The 17,376-nt window shown below is 34.7% G+C and overlaps 1 protein-coding gene across 7 annotated transcripts in view; it reads left to right on the top strand.

Moving 5' to 3' along the window:
• Positions 1-17,376, top strand: part of spri (Src homology 2 domain-containing protein sprint) — a 239,813-nt gene that overhangs the window by 147,998 nt on the left and 74,439 nt on the right. Inside the window, exon 1 of one of the 7 annotated variants that reach the window (XM_076417986.1) lies at positions 3,088-3,329. The exons of the other annotated variants lie outside the window; for them this stretch is intronic. The gene's annotated coding sequence lies outside the window, so the exon portion shown is untranslated. Of the gene's footprint in view, positions 1-3,087; positions 3,330-17,376 lie in introns of those variants that run through there. 7 annotated transcript variants of the gene reach the window in all.

Here is a 17,376-nt window from a genome sequence, read left to right as displayed (position 1 = left end):
AACACGATTAAGCCTCGCGAATAGGATGATAGGATAATATTTGGTCTGGCGGCCTTCGATAAGCTGGATTACGATTGGCAAGGCCTCGTTTAATCACCTGTTCGATATAGATAACAAGACTCGGATTCTCGAAACGCTGCAAGGTATTAATTAGAATGTCGTAGACATTAAACACATTCAATTACGCATGTATCGAACAGCAATTACTTGTGTCCACTGGCGGGTCTTCCTCGGCGAAGAAGCTTTAATGAACGCTCATTATGTTAAGAGATGTTCGATCATTTTTCATGAAAAATTATAGTGGATATAATTTCTGTAGTCAAAAGTAATAGTAGTTTTTTTATAGTGATAGAAACTTTAATAAATGTTGGATATTATTTTGTTTTGAGTTTCCAATTCGTGTAGATTTATTTTCATAAACAGTATTATATCATAGAAATTATTTGGTACTATTAACAATCAGGTTTGCTCAGTCAATAAGAAGTGTCCGTCAAACAGACTTTGCATTGTCGTGATGAGGAATGATTCTTTCTTGATGCTTCTTTTCTCGTATTTTACGAAGCACTTCTTATAATTATGCTAAGAGATATTCGATCATTTCTCATGAAAAATTATAGTGGATATAATTTCTGTAGTCAAAAGTAATAGTAGTTTTTTTTATAGTGATAGAAACTTTAATAAATGTTGTATATTATTTTGTTTTGTGTTTCCAATTCGTGGAAATTTATTTTCATAAACAGTATTATATCATTGCAATTATTTGGTACTATTAATTATCAGGTTTGCTCAGTCAATAACAAGTATCCGTCAAACAGACCTTGCATTGTCATTATGAGGAATGATTATTTCTTGATGCTTCTTTTCTCGTATTTTACGAAGCACTTCTTATAATTATGCTAAGAGATATTCGATCATTTCTCATGAAAAATTATAGTGGATATAATTTCTGTAGTCAAAAGTAATAGTAGTGCTTTTTATAGTGATAGAAACTGTAATAAATATGGATGTTATTTTGTTTTTTGTTTACAATTTGTGGAAATGTCTTTTCATAAACATTATATCATTGAAATCATTTGATGGTATTAACTATCAGGTTTGCTCAGTCAATAAGCAGTGACTTGATAACGCAGGATCATACCTTTTTACCTATCTTTTTACTAGCATTGGGAACCATCGACTGTTGAGTAATTGACTACTTTTTACTATCGACTGTTTCAGCCACAGAGTTAATTCAATTTTTCTACTGAGTCAAAATATTCAAAATCACTGTTCTCAACTGATGAAACGTTCTAAAAATGGTTATGGTTATAAATGTAAAACTTCCATTTGGAAACGTCAGATGGAGCCTAACAACACTTACTTGTAGGTTCATTTGTTGTATGTATCGACTTTGTTTGTTCGAACGCTCACTACTATTTTGTAGAAGGAATTTGTATGAGAACAGAAAACACAGGTTGGTTTAAAACTTGTTTATTTCGAGGATAAAAACTACATGAAAGTGTTAAAAAAGTGAGATAATAAAAAGGAAAGAGTGGCTTCTTTTTTGGCCTGATTTACCAGCTGAAAAGATTTCCTTGCTGATGTTAACTCAATTTATAAGAGAGGATTGCCCGTGAAGGCGCTTTATTTGGGATATAAGAACCTCAGGCGGCTTGGAGAACCGATTTTCAGGGGATAGTCTTCGGGGTTACCGGATTGGAAACGCCTCTGACTGGTAGTGCCAGTTTCCCGATGAATCTGGATATTTCTGACAAACCATGGCGTGTTCAGAGTTTGCCTGAGAAGTTTAATGTGCACTACCTGAAGGTTTTCCACTAGTTCCGGCCTGACAAACCCATACCAAGTGTTAGATTCATATAACACTTCTACAGGCAGATCTAATAAGCGACTTGTAAAGCAAAATTCTAATCTTCACCGACAATTTCCTTTTTCCGCAGATGAGAGGGTTAAGCACTGTGGCGACACCGTAGCCCTTGGAGATTTCTTTATTTATCTGTGTTGACCATAAGAATCTACAGTCAAAGATGAGGCCGAGATTTGTGGCTTTTCGTCGCCACGGGATTGAGACTTTTTCCACTCTCAGCTGGTAGGTGCGGATGTCTCTCTGATTGTTAAAGATTATGGCTTGGGTTTTTTGGGGGTTGTTTTGCAACTTCCAGAAATTTAACCATTGGACCGCGGCATTTAATTAATTTTAAAGTTTTCTCTGAGCGGCATCTATAGAACGAGAACTGGAGAAGAAAGCTGTAACATCCGCGTGTTGGCCGGTTTCAATATATTTCTTCATTGGAATCTCTAACATAAAGAGATTGAATAATGTTGGGGCTAATGGAGAACCTTGGGGACTCCTGCTTTGATTGATTTAGGACTGGGGGTTATTACCGATCTTTATTTGAAAGGACCTCACCGACAAAAAGGAACGCAGTAAAATTATCAGGTCTTCGGGTAAACCTGAACCGGTTGAGTGCAAACAGGATCACTCTTTCAGCAATCTTGGACATTGAACCAAGCAGGCTGATGGGCCTGTAGTCGGAAGGCGAAGAATATGCACCTTTTTTCGGAATCACGACTATGTGTGCATGTTTCCAAATTTTTTCATTTGTTTTTCAAATGATTCGGCCAGGTTCTCGGCTTTTTCGCTGCCCGAGACTGCGAATCTGCGAGGAGAGGTAGACTTTTTTGTGCGGGTCTTTTATACCAGGAACCGCATGGTACCAATCCTCTAGCGTTACCAGCCTTAGAATCCAGCGTGGATGTATTTGTGGTGGCCTAAAGACCTGTAACGCTGCATGCTATTGTCGAGGTTTAAAATATAAATGACAACCCCTGTATGACTTCTTCGTTACTATTTCTTAAAAATAAGTATCCAGAACAACACGGGAATCATTATATCGTTGACCAGTGACGTTTTGCGTCAGATTTCCCTGTCCTGTCCATAAATAAGCATCAGCATCCACACCCGAAGCTGGATTTTATCATTTGAAACCGGCGAAACCGATTTTTCCGATATATTTCGATACGTCCACATCGAGACCATCGCCGAGGAAGAAAGAGCTACGTCGCGACGTCGTTCACGCATCCCATTCCCGTTCAGCCGTGCCGCGGCCGCCAGAGGAAAGCGTGCGCCCGACCAGTCGTCCGCTGCTAGTCCGTCGGTGTGGTAGTCGCGTGCACATCGGTCAACCAACCTCGTCCACGTAGATACAACACCGGTACAGAACTATCTCTCTAAATAAAAAGAAAAACCCGAGACTGTTGTGATTGTGTCATTTATTGGTGAGCAGTGATCGGTCGATGGAAAGACGTTCGACGTCTCGACGACACATCTGGTAAGGCATCAATGCGATATTTGTTTCGGACGATTCGATATCAGTGGTTTTATGGCCTAATATTGTTCATCAGAACTCGGAACGAATTCTGTCGCCGTTTATTTCAAACTAAAACAACGATAACAATCTCATTATCTCCACGCAATACATATTTATTAATGTCACTCTTTCCTCCTCGTCGATAAACACGAAATATAACAATAATACGTATAAACAAATGCAGTAGTTGTTGTTTGACCAGTTTTTTTCGTCGGTACCATCGAAAAATCGTTGCGATTCGAAGATTTATTCGAGTGTGAACGAAACATTTTTACGACGACAGCGTTTTTACACGTTTTTGAACATTAATAAGACCTCGTGTCGTTTGGTCTTGTTCTTGGCCGGTCCGAATAAAGAAGAAAGTGAAAGGTATCCGGAGTACGTTCGTATTTCGCGCATAGTTTTGATTTTTTGTCTTAAATTCTCGCTTTGTAAATAATGTGGACGGTGTTGGTAAACTGGTATCCGATAATAACCTCTATTAGACTTCTATATATCTGCGTCTAATGTTTGGTAATGTTTAAATTGATTATATACTTTTTAATAATTGTAAAAGCAAAGTTATTCGACAAAGTCATATTTCATATAAAAATTATTATTCATATATAAATATGAATATAACCATCATTATTAATAACCTCTATTAGGTCGTACTTTTTAATGGTTGTAAAAGTAAAAATGTTCGACAGAATCACATTTGCTGCCTTTTGCTAACTTCTAGTTCTTCTTATGTTGTCAATATTCAGTCAACCGTAGTAATAAATGAATTATAGATAAATAAAAATGTTAATATAACCAGTATTATTAATAATCTCTACAAGTCTTCTATTTATTTGCATCTAATGTTTGCTAATGTTAAAATCGATTATATTTTTAATAGTTGTAAAAGTAAAGTTATTCAACAGAATCACGTTTGTTACCTTTGAACTAACTCTCCATTCTTGTTGTGTTGCCCATATACAGTCCAGTACAAAATTAGTAATAGCAGGCTTGGTGGCGCAGTAGTAAAGACGATAGGACGATCTGTTGCGATAGCCGCGGGTTCGAATCCTGCTGGGGCACGGTCGTAAATTTATGTTTGTGATTGTCCTAGGTAAGAGTGTAAAATCCGACAAGAAAAATAGTTCCAGTCACACCAGTAACCAGACTGGGTAAGACCCGATATCTTCTGGGATGATTTCTAAAATTGGTCCCTAGTTGGTAAAAGGAGACTTTAAAATATTTTTAAAAAAGTAGTCATAAATAAAATATAGAAAAATAAAAATGTGAATATAACCGGTATCACTAACAACCTTATCTTGGACTTCCATTTATTTATAGCCAATTTATGTTAATTTTAATGTATGTGTTATATAATTTTTAACTCTAGTAGAAGAAATACTATTCGAAATAATCACATCTATAACCTTCAGAAAGTCTTCTTGTTATGCTGCGAATACGCAGTAATAAACAAAATTTAAACAAATAAAAATATGAACAATACATTCAAATATGCCCATTTTTATATAGTATAATTTTGAGGAATTATCACAGGAGTTTGTAGTCTCGAATACCATCATCTCCTTAATGCTAAATCCGGCGAGTAGGACGGATATTGTAACATATTTTACGGGTTCTTACATTATATCCTAAAAAAATCGGTGTTAATACCCTCTTGCCAAATAAATACCTTTAAAAATTTTAATACAAGCAGGATTTATTTTTGGGGTCCAATTGGCTTCACACTATCTTGTCTCGATTCCAAGTTACAATAAGCCAAAGTCAAACGAAAACTAACGAAAAACTGCGATTGTTTTCATTTTTTAATGACGTTTCCATTATAAATTGTTGAACTCCTGACATTTTGTAGAATATTTGCTATAATCTATATCATAAAAGTATGTCTTCTTCTGTGTAATCAAAATCTCGGGTAAGCTGTTTGAAGGTTCAAATTTAAAAACAAACCCCTTAAAACTAACGTGTACGCCAATATTACGCGATTTTTTATTAATTACACAAACATAAATTGTTGATAACATAATATATGGTGGTTATAACTGAAAACTTAATGAATCATAATATAAATATAATTTTCCTACTCAGAATCACGCATACAAGCACTGAACTGATATCAATACTGAAAATACTTCATGTTACTGCGAAAAAAAAGCGATTTCCAACGATTTATCGTAAAAAACTTTTGAATTTCGAACTGGACTGGTAGGTCGTACCCGTAAAACAAAATACGATCGAGGAACGGCCATCTACGGCAACTTGCTCTGCGTCCGAACGTATATTATCTCCTCTCCGAGGCTCTGGACAATTACCGCGCCATTGTTGGTGAGGGTTTTCATAAAAAGTCGACAGCCGTCGAAATCGAATTATGTAAATCGAAGCGAGATCGAGGTAAACGCCTGCTAGATTCGATCGTGTGACGTTTTTAATGGGGTTCTGTTTACGATCCGGTGGATATTTTGAAGAGATTGTCGGAGATTGGTGAACGTTAGCCGAGTGGCGTTGATTTTTTTACGAATATGATGCAACGCCGTTTTTTTTAGGTAAGAACGGTTTTTGATGAATTATTCGAAGTGCGAGAATAGCTAAAAATCAAACCGAGCTGAATCTGGCAAATTTTGATAGTTATTTATTATATCGATTAGTCGAAAGGATTTTAATAATAATTTAGGTTTATAGTTTTACCAGTTTGAAGGATCATATGAAGGTAAATGGGTACGTTCAGATATATTCTTAGATGCAGCACAAACCTTCGATCCAACAAGCAACAAAATAATAAATCTGTCCATTAGAAGACTCACTACACCATCATGTAGAGCACGATCTTTCAAAGACCAGCTTTTAAGGTTATAGACATGATCAACCTTAATATAGATAAACTTAACGTCTCCAGCTTCACAACTCTCCCACCATGGATGTTTCCATCGTTGCCCACAAATAGATCTCGAACGATTCACAGCAAGGATAATTTTGGTCCTACAATCTTCAAGGACCTGTTTGGTCATCTTCTATCGCTGTATCCAAACTATAAGGTTTTGTAAACGGATGGTTCCAAGTCATCCGAAGCAGTAGGCGCAGCTGTTTATGGATCCTCTAAAATAGAAACTTACAAGCTTCATAAACATTCATCCATACTATCGGCACAATTAACAGCTATCTGGAGGGCTCTACAGATTGTATTAGAGGTTGAGTCCGGCGATTGGTTGATTTGTACTGATGCCCTGAGCTCTATCCTGGCAATTGAAATTGCAAATTTTAGATACCCTATTATCGTTCGCATCTATAACATCTATCACAATCTTGTTGGACGGAAAAGAAGAATATCAATTGTTTGGGTGCCTAGACATGTGGGCATAGAAGGTAATGAGAGAGCAGACAAAGCAGCTAAAGAAGCCGCTCTAAGTGGTAGATATATTCCTAGTTTTCCATATTATAAGGATCTATATTCCATTATTACGACTAAAATGGATAGTCTTGTTCAATTGGAGTGGGCGATAATAAATTGTGGTTTATTAAGCAAGACTTTTTTGATTCTGCAACATTATCTACCAATAGGTATAAGCAGGTTCTGTTAAATAGGCTAAAGATCAAATATTATCCTGTCCCAAGAATAATTTTAAACTAATAACTAGAAAAACTAGCCTTTTTATTATTTGCATGTTCTTTCCACTAATATCAAGATAAAGAAGCCAAAATTTGCATCAAAATTAAATTAGACTACTTCAACTAAAATTAAAAGCAACACTTATACAGTATACAAGTTCATTTGGTTTGGTTGATTTCTTCTTCTGATATCTTACGCAGTACCTATATAGTTTCCACATTACTGTGATTTAGTAACCTTATTTCATATTTGGACTCGAGACCTTGGATAACCTCATAGATCCATTTGATTTCCAGGTCATCGTGCAGTTCTTTATTGGTTACGTAGCGATAAACATTGATAATTAATCGAAGAACTTTGTGTTGACAGCGAACTTACATTAATAAACCACTTCTGTGGTTATCACATTCATTCAATACCATTTTCAGAGGCAACATCATAAACTTTCAACATTTAATCATTGGAAAGTATAATGAAAAACAAACGCAGAAAAATGACAGCCTAGTTAAACGCAAACATTTCTTTTTTACGTACCACTTTATGAGCATTTGCCTAGAATTATTGGTATAATTACCTCGACGACTGATCGTCAAGAAAGTTTATAAGTCCGTCAAGCTATTTAAATAAATTAAAATATAAATGATTAATATTGAATTCACACGACAGGTTTTAATTAAATCCCCATCTTTTTAGTCTATTATTAGTAACTGTTTACAAGCGATTGCATTTGTTGTTCGATGTTATTTTGATCCGACTTACTTTCACACTCTTAATGTTTATTATAATTTTATAAAAATGCAAATATCCATTATTGTCTAATATTGTTTTACCTCAAAAATAACTAACAAATAGAGTAAATTTTATGTTAGTATACGTTTTTGTTCTTTATCTTATTATCGCATCTATGTAATAAGTTATTTGTTCTGTTATTAATAACGGTTAAATAAATATTAATAACTAAAAATGCCAGAAAAGAATGTTTATTTAAAGTTTGTATAATTCATGATTTTATTTTTATCTTAACCAACTTGAATCAGGAACTAATAAAAACATTAACATTTCCTTTATTACATCTGCTTTCTTAATGATGTAATAAATTCTCGAACTACATATTAAATTACGTGTAACAATGTCATAAAAATCGTTAGGCCAGCAATTTGCTAAGTTGACTCTACAAGTTGTTGTAATAAAAGAGAAAATTTGTATACAAAACGAAAGTTTCGACAAGAATTTGTCCTCTACATAGAACTATCTGTTTTTAAATTACTATGTAAAGTGTATTATATTTTGTATACTATTATATTTATTAATCATTTTATTATTTCACTTTATTTATATTATTTTTTTACTGTCTAGGTGTTTTATCCTCTTCTGTTGATTATGATCTTAACTGTAGACACCATCAGATTATTGTTCTTTATCAAAATTGTCTGAATTTTTGGTTGCATATTATAATAGAAGAACTTCTAAAGTATGATTTATATTGTATGAATTATGTATAACTTTGAAATACATATCACTGTTATATAAGGATAGAATTTCAGGTATTTGTCATGACAACTATCGGAATATGCTTCTGCTACAAACACTAAAATACCTGAGAGATGTCCAAATATGTTTTTTAATTATCTTTAGGTTGCAATGACGCATATCAAGTTTTTTTTTTCAATTCTTAGACGCTTTAAGGGCTTCGAAATTTTATTGGCTAGTTATACTGGCACAGGTTTTTTTTGTTATATTGACAAACATGTCTAAAAAGTATCTTAAAATTTCCAGTGGTGTTAGTTGTTCACTTTTTGTCAGTAATTGGGAATATCACCCGTATTTTGGGGATATTGGTAATTTTTTTACTAAAGAATCAGATATTTTTCAATTCAATTTGTTATGAACATGGTATAAAGTACAATGAAGCTCTAAAAACGTTAAATATCATGTTAGTTTCGATGAATCTGTACAATCACTGTAATAAGAGTGAGAAATACAGCGTTTCTGAATATAACTATCAAGACATTAAAAATTAAAATCAATGTATTGCCACATATTTCATTGCTATTTCTATGATTTTTGTCAAAAACAACACTGTAATCATGTTCAAGCCTCCATATTCACAAGGTAAGGTCTCAAGAGCCTTTTCCTTGCTACCAAAAATTAAAAAAAAATAATAGAAATCATTGTAATGTTTTAAAATAAAATTAGCTTCGTGTGGAAAATCCTTGAAAAGTCACTGACGAGTTCTAATTTGAAGAAATATATAATATTTCAATAAAATGGGGTACTAATTTTTTAAAAAAATTTAGTTTAAAATTTAGTAAAAAAGTTAGTTTCACTTCTAGTCGGTCCAGCTTAATAACGTCTATTTCCAAATCATCCTTTTTCTAGACTATTTCGTTAGTCATCGGGCCTGTGAATTAATTTTAGAGGATTTACAACAGATGGTGTTACTGTGTATTAAAGCACATCGGATATATTTGTAACCAACTTTTTGTTGAAGCTTCACTTTTAAGTATGTGTGAACAAAAAAATGTCTCAATTTTTTGAAGAATTTCAATAAATAGACGGCTGAAGGTCATCTAACAGGTGTGCGAAGATTATGGCAACCATACTCCGTAGATTTTGACATGTGAATACTGACTTCGACGTTTTAATATTTGAGACCGAAACCATAGGCCTTCTGGACAACCAAAACAAATGACAGACGAGGATTTAAAGGCATTACTCTATGAAACATTCAATGGGGATCTTCTACAACTGATGCATTTTACCTTAGCACTGCGCGAAAAACAGCTAGAATACGAACAAAGACACAACAATGTTATTCTTCAGCGTGACAAGACTCGACCAAGATACATCGTTGTTTCGAGATAGAATCCGTAAATAGCTTAAAGAATGGGAAAATGTAGTGGCTATCGATGAACAGTACTTTGAAGAAAGCTTCAAAATACAATACATAAAATATATCTTATTCAATATAGTTATATATTCTGTGAATTCCGTACGACACAGTGTTGATTGAACATTGTAGTGCTTACAACTTTCTTCGAGACAATATTTATTGACTACTACGAACGGAGTTACTAAATGATATGTTAAATTATCTGTTTGTAACTTAGGAGGAACGATGGTTCAGTGTCATTTCTTGATGTACACGACTTCGAATAAAATACATTGTACCGATTTTTCGCAATAATGCTTAAAATTGAAAAAATCCTTTAAAACTAATATATAGGCCTAATTATTTTACATTTTAGGAAAATATTGCAGATGTTTTCGAAAGTTTCTACAGAAAAATGCGTCCAAAAGAGATGAAATGTGATTAACAAAGTCTCCAGTATAATCTATTGAGAACAGCTAAAGCGAAAATGAAAAATCACACATTTTGCGAGGGTAATTTTACGGACAGAATAAAAAAGATCGTAGCTGAGAGAGCGTATCTGATGCGCCCGCCTAATGAACAATACAAACAGGGCCGTTGCCCACGTTACAAAGCGTAAATTCAATAAAATCGGTCCGAAATTCGGTCCGCAGCGGCTCGACGTCGAAACATGGACATATTGAACGTGGTGCCGGCAGTTGCTAGTCTGCGGCGAATGCGAAACAGGCGTACGTTCGAACAGTTTTTTTCTCTCTTTTTCTGGTTGTTTATTATTGCACAATTCGATTTCCAATAAATACCAGAGGAAAAAAGAACGGTTATACACACAAGCACAAATTACAAAGCTCTGTGGAGTTTATACCGGTTTTTAGCCGACTTCGAAAAAGAAGGAAGGTTCTATGTTCGGCTGTATTTTTTCGCCGATTTTTCCATCAATTATGGACCAGTTTCGTTGGAACCAAATCAGTCTGTTGGGGGGAAATAGTGAAACCGAGTGAAACGCTCGTGTTTCACGGGGCCTTATAAAGTTTTCACATATTTTTAACTAAAATAATCAGATATTTGTTTATAACGTTATTCCTGAGCTGATGTGACGAAAAATCGGATGTGATTTAGTGTAAAAACCCTTCAGTTGGCTTTTTAAGCACAAGACCTTATGATATGAGGCGCCATAGAAACGAATTAGGGAACTGTTTGTATGGTGCAAAGGTTAAAACGTTATGTTCACACCTGGAGGTCGTGGCTTCGACTCGCAAGGGAGGCAGCAAACTTTTTCGGACCCCGGATCCTAAAGCCTTCCTTATTTTTAATCGTCGTTTCTTTATTGCTATTTTTCCTTATACGGACTGCCCTTTTAATTAGGCTATCCACTGTAATTCATAATAAAATAACTGCGTAATTTAATGAGTAAATATCTAACACAAAAAAGGAAAAAATAAAATATTTTTAACAAAATAATTCGACCAACTTGAAATAAGGAACTCACTAAAAATTAAAATTTTTTATTTTTTTATTACTCTTCGTGAGTCCACAATCTGCCCTATTGGCAATAAGTATTTCTTCTGTTTATATTATATATACATGGCATGTAGAAAATCACTTCATTAAGCAATCTTCTGTATAAAATATTATCTTAATTAATTAGTCTTATTCTAATGCTTATTCTAAACTCTACATATGTCCAGTAATCAGATCAGGTGGTGTTAAACGTTTTAGTCTACGCACTTCACTATCACGTCGTATATTTAGCTTGTAGCGACTTGAGGCATGTCGAATTTTACATCGTGGAATAACGGTCTACAAAATACCCAGAAATATAATCCCAGATGTTGAACACGGGCGGGGTGCCAACTGGAACCTGACAACGAATAGCTGGCGGCAACCCCGAGACGTTTATCTGGGATGTTATTGAAGGGTATTTCGGTCATTCAGTGCTCAACCCTCGTTTGGTTTAGACGTGCCACGATCGACTGCCCGAGCCTCGTCAACAGGTAACTCCGCTGCCATCCGTTTTATTTATTTGTATTTTTCACATCTTTTTTATATTGTCAATAAATAATGGTCACATCATGTAAACACCACTGTTTTATTTCGTTTTACCTCCATTCACCGAGCCACATCATTTACCCTAAAAGCTGATTAGCGAGTACATTGGGATGCACTGACACTCTTTCGAAGTACTTCACACAAACACGTTGGATTACACTCGTTATAGGTTCTAGAGGAATATCGCGTTGTATCACTTTATTTGAAATATAGTACGGAGCATCAACAATGGCACACAACACCTTATTTTGGAACCGTTGAATGATGGATATATTAGATTTGCTATCGGTACCCCATAGTTGAATTCCATAAGTCCAAATGGGTTTGAGTATAGACTCATACAGCAATACCTTGTTATCTAATGATAACTTGGATTTGCGCCCAATGCGCCAATACATTTGATATAATTTTTGTCCCAGTTGTTTCCGTTTAGAGAGTATGTGCTTCTTCCAGGTTAGGCGTCGATCTAAATGCATACCAAGATATTTAACATGCTCTGCTTGGGGGAGTTGACGATGATTGATATTCACTGGTGGACATGTTCTTCTACGCAGGGTAAACGTTATATGCGTGGATTTTGATTCATTGGCTTTAATGCACCATGTCTTCAACCATAATTGTATTTGCTCCAGATGGGTTTGTAGGTTTATTGATGCTGTGACTGGAAAAATTAAAAAATAATCAAACATAGATTTTTAACAAAAAGAAAATAAAAAAATAATAATAATAAAATATATTTAATTTATTGCTCGGCACCGACTTCAAACTGATATGATAAATAGGTTTAGGTGGGTATTAAGCTAAATTGTGTGTATATAGTCGAATACAAAATACATGTAGTAGAGAGCTTAAATAAGTTTTTGTTTATTTTTGTTTAGTTATTACAAGTTTGATTATTGTTTAATTTTTAGTGAGATCCTTATTTAGTTTTTGAAGTCGATTCCATTTTTTTAAATATTTTATTTTTATCAAACGGTTATATGTACAACCGAAAGTTTACCGTACCTATAAAATATTCCAATAACGCTACAGCTGCATTCAGGAAGACACCTATATTGATTGGTTTCAATATGATATTTGTAGTACTCTATCATGTGCTCAGTTAATGTTATTTATAACATTAAGTTTTCTATTTATTAAAAAACATCACTTTATACAAATAGCAGAATAAATCGGTCTCAAAGAAATCAAGAAATGTGCTTGTAGGAATGTTCGGCTCGGAAATGTGTGGCTGCCTCTGCGATTATTTGTCAGGACACTCACTACTATTGTTGGAAGGAATTTGGAAGTTGGAAGAGAGCGAGACATCGTCGTGATGGTCTTTTATAGCCTGAAACTGCATGGTACCAATCCACCGGCGTTGCCAACCTTTGTAGTTATTGTTGATGAATTCCTGGTGCCCTAAAGGGTCGTGGTGGTCGCCACATAACTCCCCTCCTAGTGGAACTGCCGTGGAACGTACCTCTATGTGGTGCAGGTTCCGGAGTGCACCCGCAATCACGCAAACAAACGCCCGGGGACTGCTGATGAGATGGGGATCCCAACCTGAGCGGGGAGTTTTACGGAATCAGCTGCCACCGGAGTTGTAGCAGGACGTCGTTCGTCTTGGGGCGCTAGCTATAAGTATATTACGGGTCCCGTCTCGTGATGCGAGGGTGTTCATGTGTTGATGGTATACATGATGGGCTTCTGTGGTTTTCGTCCATCAGGCTAATCTCGTGGGATGTCGTCAACTTTCCAGTTGTATTATTTGTATTTAATTAAGTCTTTTTTGTTAGAGAAAAAGACTTTTATTGTAACATTGGTGATTTAAATACAGCGTAGAAAAGTACTTTTTCACGATAATAGTATACATTTTTATTACTTAACAACAAAATAACCATATACTTTATTACGTTATACAGTGGGATGAAATAAAATTGTGTTGTAAACACAAAATGCAATTTTAAACGGTATTGTAGGCGAAACAATGACGCTGTTGTGCAATAACAAAGAATCGGTGAGCATTCATGTGAGACATCGCGCGATTGTCACTGAACGAATCGCGTTTGGCAATAGAGGAAATAAACGTCAATCAATTGTTAACAGGACAGTTCCTTTTCATCATCTCTTCTCATCAAACAGTCGATTATTTTAAATAGAGCGCTGTGAAAAAGTATAGACTCTACTACATTGTGTTTTTTATTTCATATTATCCGGAGATATCATCAAAGAAGTCAGGCACTAATTTTTACGTTATTTGGTATGCGAGTGTCACCAATTTATCACAATTTAATGTTTTCCTCTAAAAATAACTATAAAATATGTGTTATTACATAATGGAAAAACTTATGCTTCATTGTCTATAGCTCCTTCACTCCATATGAGGAAAATTTAATACTATTTTATGGAGATTTAACTGTATAGTTCAGTACTGAAGAAGAATGCTCAGAGGTGAAGTTATCCCTATACTTTCTGGTCAACAGAAAGGATATACAAAGTTTTTTATGTTTTATAGGTAAGCAGGTCATGGTACAAGGAATAAAGTTTGATCCAAAAAATAATGGTCCATTACAACAAAACTGGATACCCTTCAAGAAGGGCATTTTGTGTTAAACTTTAGTATACCCCAAAAAGATTCTCCTGCCACAACCGCATGTATAGTTTAAAAAATGACTTCATTTACTATAAACTGAACAAGACGAAGGAGTTTTAGTTTAGTTTGATATTCGATTCTAAATTTGAAGTAAGGGTATGTATAATGGAGGAGGTAGAAGATGGTAGAATAACAACATGGTTGATGATAACTGGTAACTACTACAGAGAAATCAACTAAATACACCAAATCAGGCAAAAGGGTATCTATTCAAGAAACTCTACAGAGAGGAAGGAAAGGAAAAAAAAAGAGGGTTAATATTTTTGTATTTAAAAATCACAAAAAAAGTAAGTTCAATGAAATTTTCTTTAATTTTTGACTCATTATCAGTCATCAGTTAAATTCCTCAAATTAAGAAGAAAATTTTGCTGAATCCCACAAATTCCACTTAAGTCTCAAAGGCTTAAATACCATTTAGTTTTTTATATTTTCATAATATGGAATGAAGTGGAATTTTAAAGTGTATTCCCCGCAGATTGGGAGATTCTTCACAAGCTGGCAATGCTGCATATAATAAATGCAATTGTGAGACAATGTTAAATACAATTTCAATATCAAAAATACATAAAATTTAGGTAAATTGATTTAAGAATGTTTTATCAACATTGTAGTTGAAGACAAGACAATTTGTTGATTCTATACTTTATCGCTATGCTCGTCACTCTACTTTTACTGCTACGAAAAACCGATACCGCAACTTTTCCTTTCAGAGAAAATCGTTTTTACCTTTTCCGACGTACTTTCTCCGTTAATGTGCGTATACAGTGTTGTTTTTTTTTGTTAAATAGCAAGTATTCTGTAGAAATCTTTGTCATCTTTGTCCTAGCATCAGCTGATAACATCTCGTATACATTGTTATTATTCTGAGTGGTTTTAATACATAATATTAACGTATCAACAACGTTTGACATTGATAAAATGCGGTTTTCTTTTGTTTATGTATTTTTGCGTATCGTGATAACACTTTTGCTAGGTTATGTCGTCTAATATTTCGCGAATCCCATTATATAATCATATTTCTTAACAATACACTCTATAGCGGTATAAATTATATAGCAACAAGTCATTTTATTGCCTGTTTGTTATTAAAAAAACGAAAATCTTGTAAGACCGGTTACATATTCAACAATATTTGATCTGTCGGCGAATAACAGTCATCCAACGCCCAAGCAAAGATTTAAATTACGATATTTCCCTTTCTTTTTACACATAACAGGTCAATTGAAACCCGGCCTACCATAGTAAAGCACATTTTTTAGCAAAATTAGTTTTTTTTTATTCAACATAATTCTCTTCAAGGATGATACACTGATTATAGCGACCCTCCAACTTTTCGATACCATTTTTGTTCTTTGCTTCAAAATAGGCCTCAGTTTCGGCGATCACCTCTTCATTCGACGAAAGTTTCTTCCCAGCGAACATTCTTTTAAGATCTGAGAACAGGAAATAGTCGCTTGGAGCCAGATCTGTAGAATACGGTGGATGAGGAAGCAATTCGAAGCCCAATTCATGGATTTTTGTCATCGTTTTCAATGACTTGTGACGCATTGTCTTGGTGAAGCAGCACTTTCTTTTTCTTCAAATGCGGCCGTGTTTTTCGGCGATTTCGTCCTTCAAACGGTCCAATAAAGCTATGTAATAGTCGCTGTTGATGGGTTGATGCGCATCCCAAAATACAGACACCATAACCCTGCCAGCCGACTGTTGCGTTTTCCCACGCTTTGGAGCGGGTTGATCGTGTGCAGTCCACTCGGATAACTGTTGATTGGACTTCGAAGTGAAATAATGGACCCATATTTCGTCCATTGTCACATATCGATGCAAAAACTTGGGTTTATTACGCTTGACCATCTTCAAACACTGCACCGAATCATAAACTCGTCGTTGTTTTTGGTCAAAGGTGAGCTCGCACGGCACCCATTTTACACAGAGTTTTCTCATACCGATCAATTCAATTTCAATTTACGGTCATTCAAAATAATTTTGTGGATTTTTTAAATGTTTTCGTCGGTAACAACCTCTTTTGGGCGACTGCATTCACCGTCTTTGGTGCTCATTTCACCATGTCTAAACATAGCATACCAATCCTTGATGGTTGATTTTTCTGGGTCAGTGTCCGGAAACTCGGCATCAAGGCACGTTTTTGCTTCAACTGTATTTTTCCCTTCAAAATGCAATATTTTATCAACACGTGAAATACCTTTTATCTATTTTTTCACAATAACAAAAGTTGCTTCACTCAAAATGCTATAATTCACAAACTATTGATCCGACAGCTGTCAAATTTATATACGCATCTTTTGAGGGTTAGGGCTAACTAAAAAACGTATGGATTTAATTCTAATAGCGCCATCTATGTGTCAGGCCGGCGACTTTTCAATTGATCTTTTAATTTGTTTTTGTTTGTTTCTTATGGACAATGTTTTAGTAATTAACTTTAGTTTAGTTTTAGTAATTACTATTTTTAATCGCTAGTTTTTTGACTATCGACTGTTTCGGCTATTTTCTTTGGTCTGCTTGGCATTCCAATTTTGCACACTTATAAAACTCATTGACTATATTATTTTAGATATAATTTTCCATATTATTTGGTAAGAGAAGAGAGAAAAAAATTATTAGGAACTCATATACACAATAACATCATGTTAGACAAAAAATATAGTAGATTGGAATCAAAGTCAAGCAACTGGTAGTTGGTACTGGTTAGTTGGAAGATATCCTCAACATGACCTAAAATCAAAGAGATTGGTTTATCAGTCAATCATAAAACCATTTTAGACTTATAGGGCGCAAATATGGGATTGCACCAAAACATCAAACCAACTAGTTATCAGACGCACCCAAAACAAAGTTCTAG

This window comes from Rhynchophorus ferrugineus, unplaced genomic scaffold, assembly GCF_030347505.1.
Source record: "Rhynchophorus ferrugineus isolate W39M unplaced genomic scaffold, kcgeb_rfMv2 rfM11, whole genome shotgun sequence".
Classification (NCBI taxonomy): domain Eukaryota; kingdom Metazoa; phylum Arthropoda; class Insecta; order Coleoptera; family Curculionidae; genus Rhynchophorus; species Rhynchophorus ferrugineus.
This window is presented reverse-complemented; position numbering and strand designations above follow the sequence as displayed.